The sequence below is a fragment of the Heloderma suspectum genome, chromosome 3 (assembly GCF_057233095.1).
Source record: "Heloderma suspectum isolate Gila_16-S chromosome 3, 16-S_ref, whole genome shotgun sequence".
NCBI classification, from domain to species: domain Eukaryota; kingdom Metazoa; phylum Chordata; class Lepidosauria; order Squamata; family Helodermatidae; genus Heloderma; species Heloderma suspectum.
This window is the reverse complement of record NC_139460.1, coordinates 136,830,001-136,842,179: the sequence shown is the minus strand read 5'-3', so window position 1 is coordinate 136,842,179 and position 12,179 is coordinate 136,830,001.

Sequence of the window (12,179 nt, the reverse complement as noted above, 5' to 3'; positions counted from 1 at the left end):
GAATGGATGTGCTGCTGGCTGTGTCAACGTGGTCTGGATTCCACCCCCTTCATCCCACTGGTAATTACTGCACTCTCCTTGGGCAAAATCAGAGGTGCCTGAAAAGCGCTTTGAATCTAGAAACTGCCTGCTCTGAACACCTAACCCCAGATAGGGAGAGGACGTTGGGGTAGCAAGGAGGACATTTCCTGTGAACCTGGCCAAAGGAGGACGATTCTAGGTTTCACTCATGCCAATACCAACTGGCAATTAGAAGGCTGGAAGAAAGGATGTTGGGATAGACCCTTGATGCCTTTGATGACCAGGAATGTTGCCGAGGAAGTGCTTCAAGTGCTCAAAGGACCCAACTCTATGCCTGCTCCATGTTTCACTCCCTGACCCTCCTGCTTCTTTGCTCTGTTTTCTCATTCACAGTCTGATGAGTGCTGTGAGGACTGCCTGTCTCTAATCAGCCTTGTGGAAGAGGTGGAGGTTCTCTCAAGGTAATCAAGTTTCCTAGGATCTTTGGGGGCTGGAAACCAGCAGCTGGGTTCCTAAGGCTGCTCTGCTCTGGGCGTTCGGAGGAAGGAAGACAACTTCCGCTATTGAGGGGTATAGAAATGCAATAAATAAAACACATTTAGAGAGCTTTGGCTGTTGGGTGCTATAGAAATGTAATCAATCAATCAATCCAACGTGGGCTCATGTGGATGTGAGACAGCAGCTGTGTGCCCAGTGGGAGCTTTCTGGAGACTTAGGGGCTTACAGGGCTGTCATTTAGAATATTTTTTGTGTGTCCAGTTCTGTCTCTGGTTTTTCCAGTTTTGTAGCATCCTGGAAAACCTACAGTAGCCCCCAGTAAAGACCAGCAGCACTGCTGAAATATATGTTTGTACCTTCTTGTGTGACTGCTGCAGGCACCGGTTGACTTCTTCCTGCCCATGGGTCCTGGCCCCTGCTCAAAATGTGCCTCGGTTGCTGAGCAGAAGCTAAAGGGAGCAACCAGAGTTAAAGAAACCCCCCCTCCCCCTCTGAGTCAATTTATTCATTCATTCATTATTTATGAATATAAATGAATTATTTAGGAATATAAACATTATTTATAAATGTAATCATATTTATGTAGCTGCCCTATAACATAAGTTCTCTGGACAGCCTACAAACAAACACAACATTAAAATGCAATATAAAACAGAACAGTTCTTACAACTAAAACAGAACTAAAACATTGATTATACTGTGAGAGGCTCATGCTAGAAGATGTGAGTTATTTCAAAGGCCTGTGTGAATAAGAGGGTCTCCACCTGGAGCAGAAGACCTTGAGAGGGCAGGGGGCGGGGGAGGGTTTCCTTTGCACCCCTAGAGCCTAGCTGGATACTTTCAGAGGGGCAGAGTCTCTTGACAATCCCAAGAAATTCTACCATCACAACGTGGTTTGGGGCAAGGCCAGGGTCTCCACACCCTCACCAGACAGTGAGTGAAACTCACATCATCAGCCAAGACACATTTGGACTAGGGATATCTCTACTCCTTGTGCCAAGTCATACTCATTCCCACTGAGGATAGACTGGAGTTACCCAGACTGTATTTCTCTCTTTGTCCCCTCCAGTTGCCGGCTGACCTCCATCATATCGCAGCTTGCCAGCCAGAATTGCCACGTCAGGACAAGTGGGCTAACAGCCACAGCCCAGCTGGTGGAGGTTGAAAGACATGTGAGTAATCTGGGGGAGTCTCTGAGGCAGCACAGCACTGCCAGACACTCAGGCTTGCCTCTTCCTGGCCCAGCATGCATTCAGATTCATGATGCTTAGCACTGAGGTAGCATTTTAAGTCTCTGCATGGACAATAGATCCACCATGGTTACAGCACCCTGTAAAGGGAGGCCAGTATTCTTATTCCCCATTTTGCAGATGGCAGGGCTGATGTTGAGAAAGGAAACCTTGCCGAAGGGCTTTAGGATGCGTTCATGGTCAAAGTGAGATTTGACCAAGGACCTTCCTAGACTGGACAGTCATGGGCTTCTCTTGAACGTCTCTGCATTCCCTAGGACTCTGATCAGCACTAGAGAAGCTCAAATACACTCTTCAGTGTAGCCTGGGAAAACAAGCTCAACACAAATTGAACTGCAGGTGTCCCCACCCCACAGTCCAGGGCTCTTCCATGCAGTAGCTACAGGCTCTCTAGGTGGATTCACAAGTGGGGTGAAGGTTGCAAAATGCTCCCCATGGAATCTGTGCGGTCCCGTTCCTGTCGATGGTGGCCCTTGACTCCTTTGTGTCTCTTCCTGTCCTCAGCCCTCCGTAGACCTGCCCTGCCCTGCCCTGGCCGGCTGGTGGCTGCGGTCTGTCTCTGTGCTGTAGATGAAGAGGTGGGGTGCACAGAAGCAGCAGCAGCTCTCCTATGCAAGCTGGTGCCGATCTTGCAACGCAAGGAGGGAAGATGAAACAGAAATGGTCTGAAACGGCTGTGCTCTGCCCTGCTTACTAAAACTCTTTCCAAGGAGACTGTGGAGATTCCCATAGAGTTCAGAGACTGCCATTCAGAACCTTCCAGCAGAAATGCTGATCCACTCTGCTCACCTACTGTGGGTCATCCCCCCAACCCATTGCCACGTCACTTCCCAAACTGAATTCTCTAGATAGCTACAGAAGTGGTAACCAGGACCTCATGGAGGGCATTGCAGCTACTGCCAATGCTTAAATCCGCCCCCTATCAGTAGAACATTCTCAACTAGCTGGTGATCATTGACTTTGTTAAATGGATTAATCAAAAGAATTATAGCCCATCTTTTGGCCATCACTGCCCCAAGTCAGCTCACACAATGTGAATCCATAAAGACTGAATGAACGGGATGAACTGAAAACCAGAAGCCAGATATTGAGAACTCATTGTGTTTCTCTCAATGTGCTGTAAAAACCTGTGCCTACTAATTTCTGCACCTCTTTCTGCTGCTATGAAAGGTGCAAGGGCAGGCCATTTGGCAACCAGAAGCATACCACTCAAACCAGGGTTGCCAGCTTTCTGTTTCTGGCAAGGCTCCTGTGCCTTTCACATCTGGTTGTAAGAGGCAGAAATCAGCAGGTGAATCTTTTCTAGACTAGCAGGGAGACTTAGTGAGGGGAAAACCTTTACCTGCTAAGTGAATTTTGCCTGCAGCAGGCAAGGGAGGAATATGAGAAAGGAAGTTAGCAAGCCTTTCTCTAAGCTGTGTGGGTTGTCTGGAGGGAGGGGACTAAAGGATGGGAGAAACCAGTCTGGGACTGAGGGATCAGCTCAGGGCACATATTTCTGGCACTGAGAAGTCCTACATTTTAGATTCCATCTAAGCAGGCCATGGTCCACGGAGCCAGCAGAACCATCCTCTGACAGGAAGGTGAGAAGAAGTCAGCTTCAGGCTGCATCTTGGTTCTCCTCCCACTCCCCACCTGCTGGGCCCACTGGCCTGACCTATTTGGGGCATCGGCCCAAACTCCCCCCAGTAGAGGGGCAGACAAATGCCGAACATGAAAATGATGGCAGATTCCAGTCCTCATCAGGATGGAAGCTAGGGAGCAGCTGCTGCTGCTATCTCTGAAGGGATAACCAACCTAGGCGAGAAAGGGTGAAGCCATGTCCCCTTCCTTTCCATTGCAGGGCTGCTCTGGCAAAGGGATGGAAGCAAAAGGTGGCTAAGGGCTCTCCATCTTCCACCAAATGGAGAGCCTGTGCCATCTGCTTTCTTACACAACAGTTATAACTTTACTAAGTCAGTGAAAATCACACAAGACAGAACACTTAGTCTCTGAGCCCAGGAGAGAGAGTTGAGGGAGGTATAGTAACCCTCTTGAGGCCCTGCTGCTCCTTTCTCTCTCAATTTTGGAGCACAGAGAATGAAGCCTCAGGAGGAGGTTGGCTGTGAACTATACAAGGCACACATGAAGCTTTCCTCTTCAGATAGCTGCCCTCCACAAGTAGAGGGTGAGGGATGAAACAAAAGAGAGGGGCTGGGGTGCTCCCTCTTCTCACATGTTTGCCCTATTCAGGTACAGAATGCCTGAATAGGGCTTACATGGATACAAGATCTTGCTTGTGCGTGATTCTGGTCATGACCTCCACAAGCTGGTGGGCTCAATGGCCGCTTGGAGGGGACGCCTAAGCTTTCCTACAATCACTCCTGATTTGTTGCATTGCATTGGAGTCTTTCAACTTTGTCTTGCCTTTGTTGTCAGATTTGGTACTCCAGTCAGCTTACAACAACAACAACAACAATAATATCTTCAAAGCACACTACCCACACTCCCATCAATCTCACCAATAGCATTCAAGGATATGAATATTTGTCTGGCTAAAAAGAAAATGTTGACTTCGAATGATCATACCAAGTTCTGGCTGGGCCTCCTGAGGAAGGGAGTTCCATGTGTGTATACTGTGCTGAAAGCATTTAAATTCTGTCCCAGGAAAGCTGCAACCAGCAATGGCTACGTATGACTTTGATATGTGGTCACATCTTGAACACACATAACAACAAAAAACAGACTGACACAAGATTCAGACAGACACTATAGTATATTCACAGTCAGTCAGACTCTCTCACACAAAGGCCAACAAATAAAGCAATGAAATTAAATTTTGCTACTAGGGTCAGAATGAGGGCTGAGGAATAAGGAAATAATTTACCTTGTAATAATTAATACTCAAGACACAAACTAGACAACAGCAAGTGGCAATTACCACTCCCAGTTAGGATGTACTGGGTCTTCTTAGCAACTGTTAATCGAAGACTATTTGAGTCAGGGGCATGTGTTCTGGATTTCATTAATTTCCTTCAGGTAAACCTGAAGTCTCTTTCCTAGGCCCAGCCCAGGTTTCTTTTGGCCCCTCTGCTTCCCTATCCATAGAGGAAGGGGGCATGGCAGCAGCTGCCACTGGTTCTGCCCTTCACGTGCTGCTTGTCCCTTGTTTCAGGTTTTTGGTGGATTCCTGCTCCCCGAGGACCTCCCTGAGGCCATGTGCTTCATGGCAGAAGAGGATGGGTAACATGAAGACACATTCAGCCTCTGGGAGAGATACCACCTGCTCCGAGAGTTCCTGGGGGGACAAGTAGTCGAGGTAAGGCGATGAAGAGATAGGAGAGAAGGATCTCAGGCTTGAGCCATACCCCCTGAGGATGTATAGCAACCTCCTTAGGATGGATGGCATGAGCCAGTTCCTTACCACATGTGTGGGCATTAAATGAGATCTTTTAGGGAAAATAAGTTTCATATTTGTATACCTCAAAGTAGTATCTGTGAATTGAGTCTCTGTAAATTAAAGACACTGTAGTCTTATGCAGGCATCTGCCTGCTTGTATGTAGGACTAATGTGTGTAGGGGGATGTAGGAGTATAAGTAAGCTCCCAGCATCCCTGCATCCCCAGCTTCCAGTTAGCCCATCACTCACTAAAAGTCTGAAGAGGACTCTATAAATGCATTCAGCTGTGATTGGGAACCTTGCCTTATCAGAGTTTCCCAAGAGCCAGAAGTAACCCTCCTTTCATTTCACAGGTCGATACACTGCTGGAGTCCTTCTTTCAAAGCAGTCAAAAGAGGAGAGCCAGCAATGGCAAAAGGGTGGCCATCTTAGCTATTGCTGCGGTGGCCACCACAAGACTTGAGGGGGAGGAAGAGTTTCTCCTCAGCCATCCTTTTAGGTACGGAGCATTTATGCTTGTCCTGACTAAGCTGAACCATTGGGAATCTATGGCACTTGTTCAGAGGCAATTAGACTTCATGATGGTGATGCAACTCAAAGTGCAGTACCTCCTGATGCTATCACCCTTTGTCCTCCAGCTGCTGTAAAACCAACCAGTGGAGAGGTTAGCTATGTCTGGCCAAAGGGATATGACACTCTTTTCTCTCTCTCAGTTCACAATGACTGTGAGGAGCACTGGCAGGAAGTTATGGAGCTGGCAGATTGACTCCTGTTGGTGGATCTTCTGTTCTGGAAGATGCAGGAGAAGCCATTTATGGTAAGGAAGAAGACAGCACCTTATGCTTTTCCCCATCATGATATCTTGGGATCAATCTGTTATGCAGTTCCATACAAATAGAGAAAAGCCACTGATGGGGAATTGACCACAACATTTGCAGAAATAGAAAGAAAACACCTTGAAGAAGATCACTTCTGGGTGTTTTTTTCTGGTTTGTGTGTGTGTATGTGGAGTGGGGGGAGAAGGGAGGAGTATTATCATCCCATACTAATGGGATGCTTCCTGTGTTGAGGGAGGGTTACCTATCCTATTACATTCCCTGTGCTGTTCTTGAGCTGCCATACTGTAGGTGATGTTTTTGCGACTGATGCAGACATGACCCTACCAGAGGTCAATATGATGTGGCCTCTCCAAGTGGTGGACTTGGGGCATTGTGAGCTGTGGCTGAGGGAGTGACAGACCCCTCTGACGCATGAGGCACAATCCACTGGGAAGATCTTCTGCACAAGCCCCAGTGTAATGGACAGGAGTTGTGGAGCTGTACCACAGCAATACTTTACTCCCGTTCGTGTCAGATGGGCCTGCACAGGAAAAACGGCCCAGTGGATTGTGGCCTCTGCTAATTACTGGGAAGGGGCACCATTTGAATCTTGGCCCAATCCTGGCTTCACTGGAATCCCAACTTGTGGGGAGGTATGAGTAAAGGAGGTGGAGGAGAGGGATCTAGCCCAGCCCGCAGTGCATTTAAGGCTGGTTGCAGTGGGAGACCCCTCCTGTTTTGGGGAGAGCATCAATCACATTCACAGAGACTCACTTTCCAGCAAATGGCACTTTAGCTGAGAGTGAAGGAGAATGAAAAGTGAGTGGCATCTCCGTTGTTTCCCCTTCTTCTAGGACTCAGCAATTCAGGCACTGGAATGCTTCCTCTGTACTGCTCCTGGGTATGGGGAAAATGTGAAGCATTTTTTCACTCATATCTTTATTGTCCTGCTAGGGAACATCTCTATCTTCCTGCAGGGCAAGGAGCATCACCTAGTGAGGGGAGTGGTCTCAGAAAAGGTGATGGGAAGAGGTCTTTCTCAGTCCTGTTAACCTTTTAAGCTGAGGACCCAGGAATTAGGCCTGGGGCAATATGTATTAAGAGCGTGCCCACTCCAAGGAGCTATGACCCCTCCCAGAGGTGGGGCTCCACTTTTCTCTCAGCCATTTCTTTATTTAATTTATATTCTGCCTTTCCACTAGAAATGACGCTCATGACTAAGAATAATAAAATACAAATGAAAAACAACATCTTAATTAAAATCTAAATTAATACAAATGAGAAACAATAATAAAAAGCATGAGGTTGTCTCAAATTAATTCAAAGAACATCCAGATCTCTAGAGCCCCAGCTACATGCAACCAAATCCCACAAATAAGGGTTCCTTCCCATTACACCCCCAGCTCCCAGTGTCTGTGGCAATTTCCCCTCCTGGTAATGCTGGCTTTGTCTTGGTTACAGGACGCCTGTGGAACTTTCTCCTCTTGGAGATGACTCGGGCAGGAGTAGAGACACTGGGCTGCTGGGAACATCTGGGCAGCCCAGAAAACTTCTTCCAGGGAGTTTCCAGATTAGTGAGGTAATAGAAAGGACGCTGCTTCCCAAATAATAGCAGATGAGCAGAGCACAGGGAATGGGGAGTGAGTTTGTCTCTGTCTTGCTCTACTACCATCTTTGTTTCTTCCTTCATGAGATCCTGCTACATATTTTAGGGCTCTGGCAGAGGGCTCTCACTTCTGGGTCCCTGGCATGGAGAAGTTCCTCCTTGACAATTTTGGGGGACAATTTCCATGGTGCTACGAGGTGGCTGTGGCTGTATATATTGAGGTGAGGCGAATGGTAATGGTTGGAAATCTGTTGACAGATGGGTAGAAGAAGCCCTAGAGCTCATTTCTTGGAATGTCAAATATGAGGTTTAAAGTAGCTGTTCCCCCATCGTTCCCAGACAGAAACATCTGGCATTGCTTTCTTTCTGCTACCCATCCATAGAGGGTCCCCAAGGCCTAATTCTGTTATATTCATGACAGTCTGGGGTGTGTTTAAGAGTCAGTAAAATGTCTCCATGAATGGAACTTGGAAACAAAAAAAGGAAATCAAGCCCAACAACAAAGTATCAAGAATCAAGTTGTGGGATTTGTCTTATCAAATAAATAATGCACTTCACAAATATTTTACACATTCATATAACAACTGTTATAGCCATAAAAGTTAAAAACAAGCAGCAAGAGCCCAGATACCAAGGCCGCATCTATATGGCACCGCTTTGACCCCCTGCCCCCATTGCAACTGTGTAGTGCTTTGGCTTCAAGTCAGCATGCCCTTCAATACGCTTATGATGTACTGCATGCTTCCCTTACAGACTCGCCGTGCCCCCCTTTTTTGGCCATTTTACTGAAATGCGCAGCTGTGTAGTCCCGTGGGCGTGTGACAATTCAGTGGCTGTTTTGTATTTGAGGGGTTCTGCTGTGTCTTTCTGTCCCTTTTTAGGTAAGAAGTGAGTGTTTTGTGCTCCTTCATTTCCACACCATCAGTTTGTCAGTTCCCCAGCCCAAGACTCTCACGATGGTTTGCATTCACAAGCGTGAGCACTATCTGCCTAGCCATTGCTCCAAAATGGTGGCCGGAGCAATGTTGGTCCTTCCCCAAGACCCCCTGCCCCCCGGCCCTTGGGTACTCAGTCAACAACCATTGCAAAGATATGAAACTGCAAAACTGTGCAAAAGTGTGATTAAATAGATGAAAACGCCCCTCTGAGCCTCTGTAACAGCGCAGCTGTGAAGGGATGGGGGAATAAAGGGGCATCACAGAGTGACGCTGGCACAACGCACGCCTACAACACGCCCACTGTAAGATGTGAAGTCAGTTTGGGGAAGGAACAGACAGCCCGCAACCATGAGGGAACCTGCAGCAACCCCCAAAATCACAGTAAAACGACTCCTTGGAACTCTACTTTTTCTGGGCGAAAACCATGGATGGTTGCGAAGTCACGACTGTGTCATCTATCAACTCACACCTGCCCTGGAGTAAAAGCCCGGTGTAGATGGGGCCGAAGACAGTCTAGATCGCTGAAGGACAATTCATGATCGAAACCCATTTGATATTTGTCATTTATGGGGGACTTCCTGTATCTGGTGTTTATATAGTGTCTATGGATTTATTCATTTATTGTGGGGACTTGGCTTTTGATCCTTTAATGGAACCTGGAATCTTCCTTCTTGGTGGCCAATCTCCATCTAAGGGAGGAGTTCCTTGTGTCAGCCTGTCCCCTGACTGGAATCTGGGGCCTCTGGATCTTATGGATCAGAATGGGGAAATCCTTGCTTTGGTTTAGAAAATAGCCAGCAAAAGACTTCCCTGTACATATCTACCGTATAAACCCGTGTTCCATTTAAAGTAGTTCATCTGGCATGTTCCCCCCTCCCCACCATCACCCAAATCCTGGGAATTGTAGTTTGATGAGGGTGCAGAAAATGATCTCTAGCTCCTCCTGTCACAGAACTATTTTAGTTCCATGGAGAACGAGATGGACTGAAACCACCTGAAGCCTGTGGTGTAGCTCATGCTCTCCAAAACTATACATGGTGGATAAGAAATGGAACCCAGAGAATTCTTCATCAGCAAAATACAAAATACAGGCTAGCAAACTGTACATAACACATCCACTCATTCATCCCATCCCCTATTGAGTCACTAACTGGATCTTTTTTTCTTTTTAGTTGCTCACAACTCAGGTACGGAAGGTCAAGCAGGTGACTGGTATCAAGACCAACCAGGAGACAGCAGTATCAGCAAAATACACAATACAGGCTAGCAAACTATCCATAACACATCCATCCATTCATCCCATCCCACCCCATATTGAGTCACTTATCAGATTGTTTTTTCTTTTTAGTTGCTCACAACTCAAGTACGGAAGGTCAAGTAGGTGACTGGTATCAATACAAACCAGGGGGGGATCTTCATGACAATGGAATGAGAAGCGCGTTGGAGTATTACTCGGATTTTCATGGCATTGGCTTTGGTCCATCAGGAACACACAAAGCAAGATAAGCAGAGAGTACTGTACCTTTAAAATCTGGTTTTCAGCGCTTGAAAGGAACATACTTCCCAATGGGGTGGGGGGGAGTAGAATGGAACATCATCAAACTGGCAGGAGCTGCTCAACCAATGAGAGAGGCTTGTTTCCCGCCACTGTCCAGGCTCCCCACTGCCACTACATTATGAATGGAGAGCAACTAATTTTCCCTGTGTGTGCAGATTTCCCTGAAGAAACCAAAATCCCCAGTTCTTCCTACCCCAGTTTCACTGCATCCCAGTAATCTGCTGCGGAATTATTGCTCCCACCCTGTTTCTCCCGATATGTGCACTTTTGCCTATTACTTCCAACTCCCTCTTCCAACCCCCACTTTCTCCTTCTCCCTGCTCATAATAGGAAGCTCCCGTAAACTCAAAAGAGCATTACTGCAATAAAGCGATAAAGTGGAGAAGGGACTTTACATAACAATGGAGAAATGATTTTACATCAGAGAAACTACAGAACATCAAAGAAGCACAGCATCACAATAGCAATTTAAGAGAGCTCAGAGAAGCGAAAGAGCACTTTATGGCAAGTTACTAAAGTTAGCTTTTTACCGTTTCACTGTAGGGGAGCGAGATTTATTTCTTACTTTTGAGTAAACATGCACAGAAGGAGGGATATGTTAAAGATTAAAAACAAGCTGCCTAAGGTGAATGAGTGTCCTCACTACTGCGGTAATGTGAGGAGTCACTGCTGCACTCCTGGGGATTTTCTCAATGGGAAAAAGTACTTCCATTGGGGAAACAAGAGGGAATGGGGCATCCCACCCCCTTGACCATGTCACTGCCAGGTCACAGAGGCATGCCCAGGATTTAATGTGTGTGGGGGGGGACATGGCACACTGTGGTAAAACTGCCAGGGAGCCGCTTTCATAAAGAAATCAGTAATAGGAGTTTCAGAAAATGCGGCTTTTCAAGAGGGAAACGGCTGGTTGGCAGCAGATCGGTGATGACATCATCTGTCATGAAGGAACTGAAATTGCTCTAACTTTGCAATAAATCACTCGTGAAGACAGCCCCGGGATAGAGCAGGCTCTCCCTTCACCTGGCTTGACCACAGCAGCCACTGGGTTAAGACCAGCAGCCTCCGTGGGATCATCTATTTGATCTTTGAAACAGATCTGGTAAGTGAGGAAGGTTACAATTTTTATATTTATTTACTTATTACTTTTCTATCTTGCCCTTTAGCCGAAGCTCTCTGGGTGGTTTACAAAGCTTAACACCATACAATACAATAACATAGTCAAACATAATATAAAACCAAACATTTAAAACAGAATAAAACCAAAGTAGTAACCAAGATAAAAGCCAGCAACTGTGTAAAGATATAAAAACACACTATTTTTAAAATGGAAGGACTAAATATGGTAACCCTTCAGAAAGTCATCCAGAGCATGACTTCATGGACAGATACCCTTATTGCCATGTTTGAGAAAGGATTTTTAAAAAAAATCAGGGCTGGCTTGGAGCCTACTTTCAAATTCTGGTTAAGCAGCAACCATGATTAACCTTGGTTAAATGGGGTTAAGGCCAGAGCTGGCCAGAGCTTGTGTTCAGTGAGGGAGAGGTGGGAAATTGGCTCATCATTCAGGAGCAACATTACTTCTGTACCAGCCTTGGTCAGTTTCTTCTATGCATGTGTGTCATTAACTTTGGCAAGCAGCAGATTGACAGGTGGGAGAGGGTGGAAAGGGCGGTACCTCTTGCCATGCCTAAGGTTCCAAGTTCCATCCTTTCATCTCCAGTTGAAAAATCTTGGATAGTTGTGCTGGGCAAAACCTCTGTCTGAGACCTTAGAGAGCCACTACCAGTCAGTTCTGGGGTGGATAGACCAGTGGTTTTGCTCAGTGAGACTAAAGACCCCCAGCAAGATAGCAGTGATCACTTCTAGCAGCTGGTGAGAAAACTGTGATCACAGAAGATCTGCTGTGTCTATGAGATATTATAAAGGAGCCTTCTCTTTTGTGAGCTTGAGAAGCATCGCAAGTTTGTGCAGTAGTCTCTGTTTGTATCTCTGAATACCAAAGAACCAGACATCCTCTCCAGTTATGAACATCATGGAGCTGGTTCTCCAAACTGGGGAGGCGAGCGCTGCATATATAAAGACGCTGCCTGGGCTGTACCGCACCCTCATCA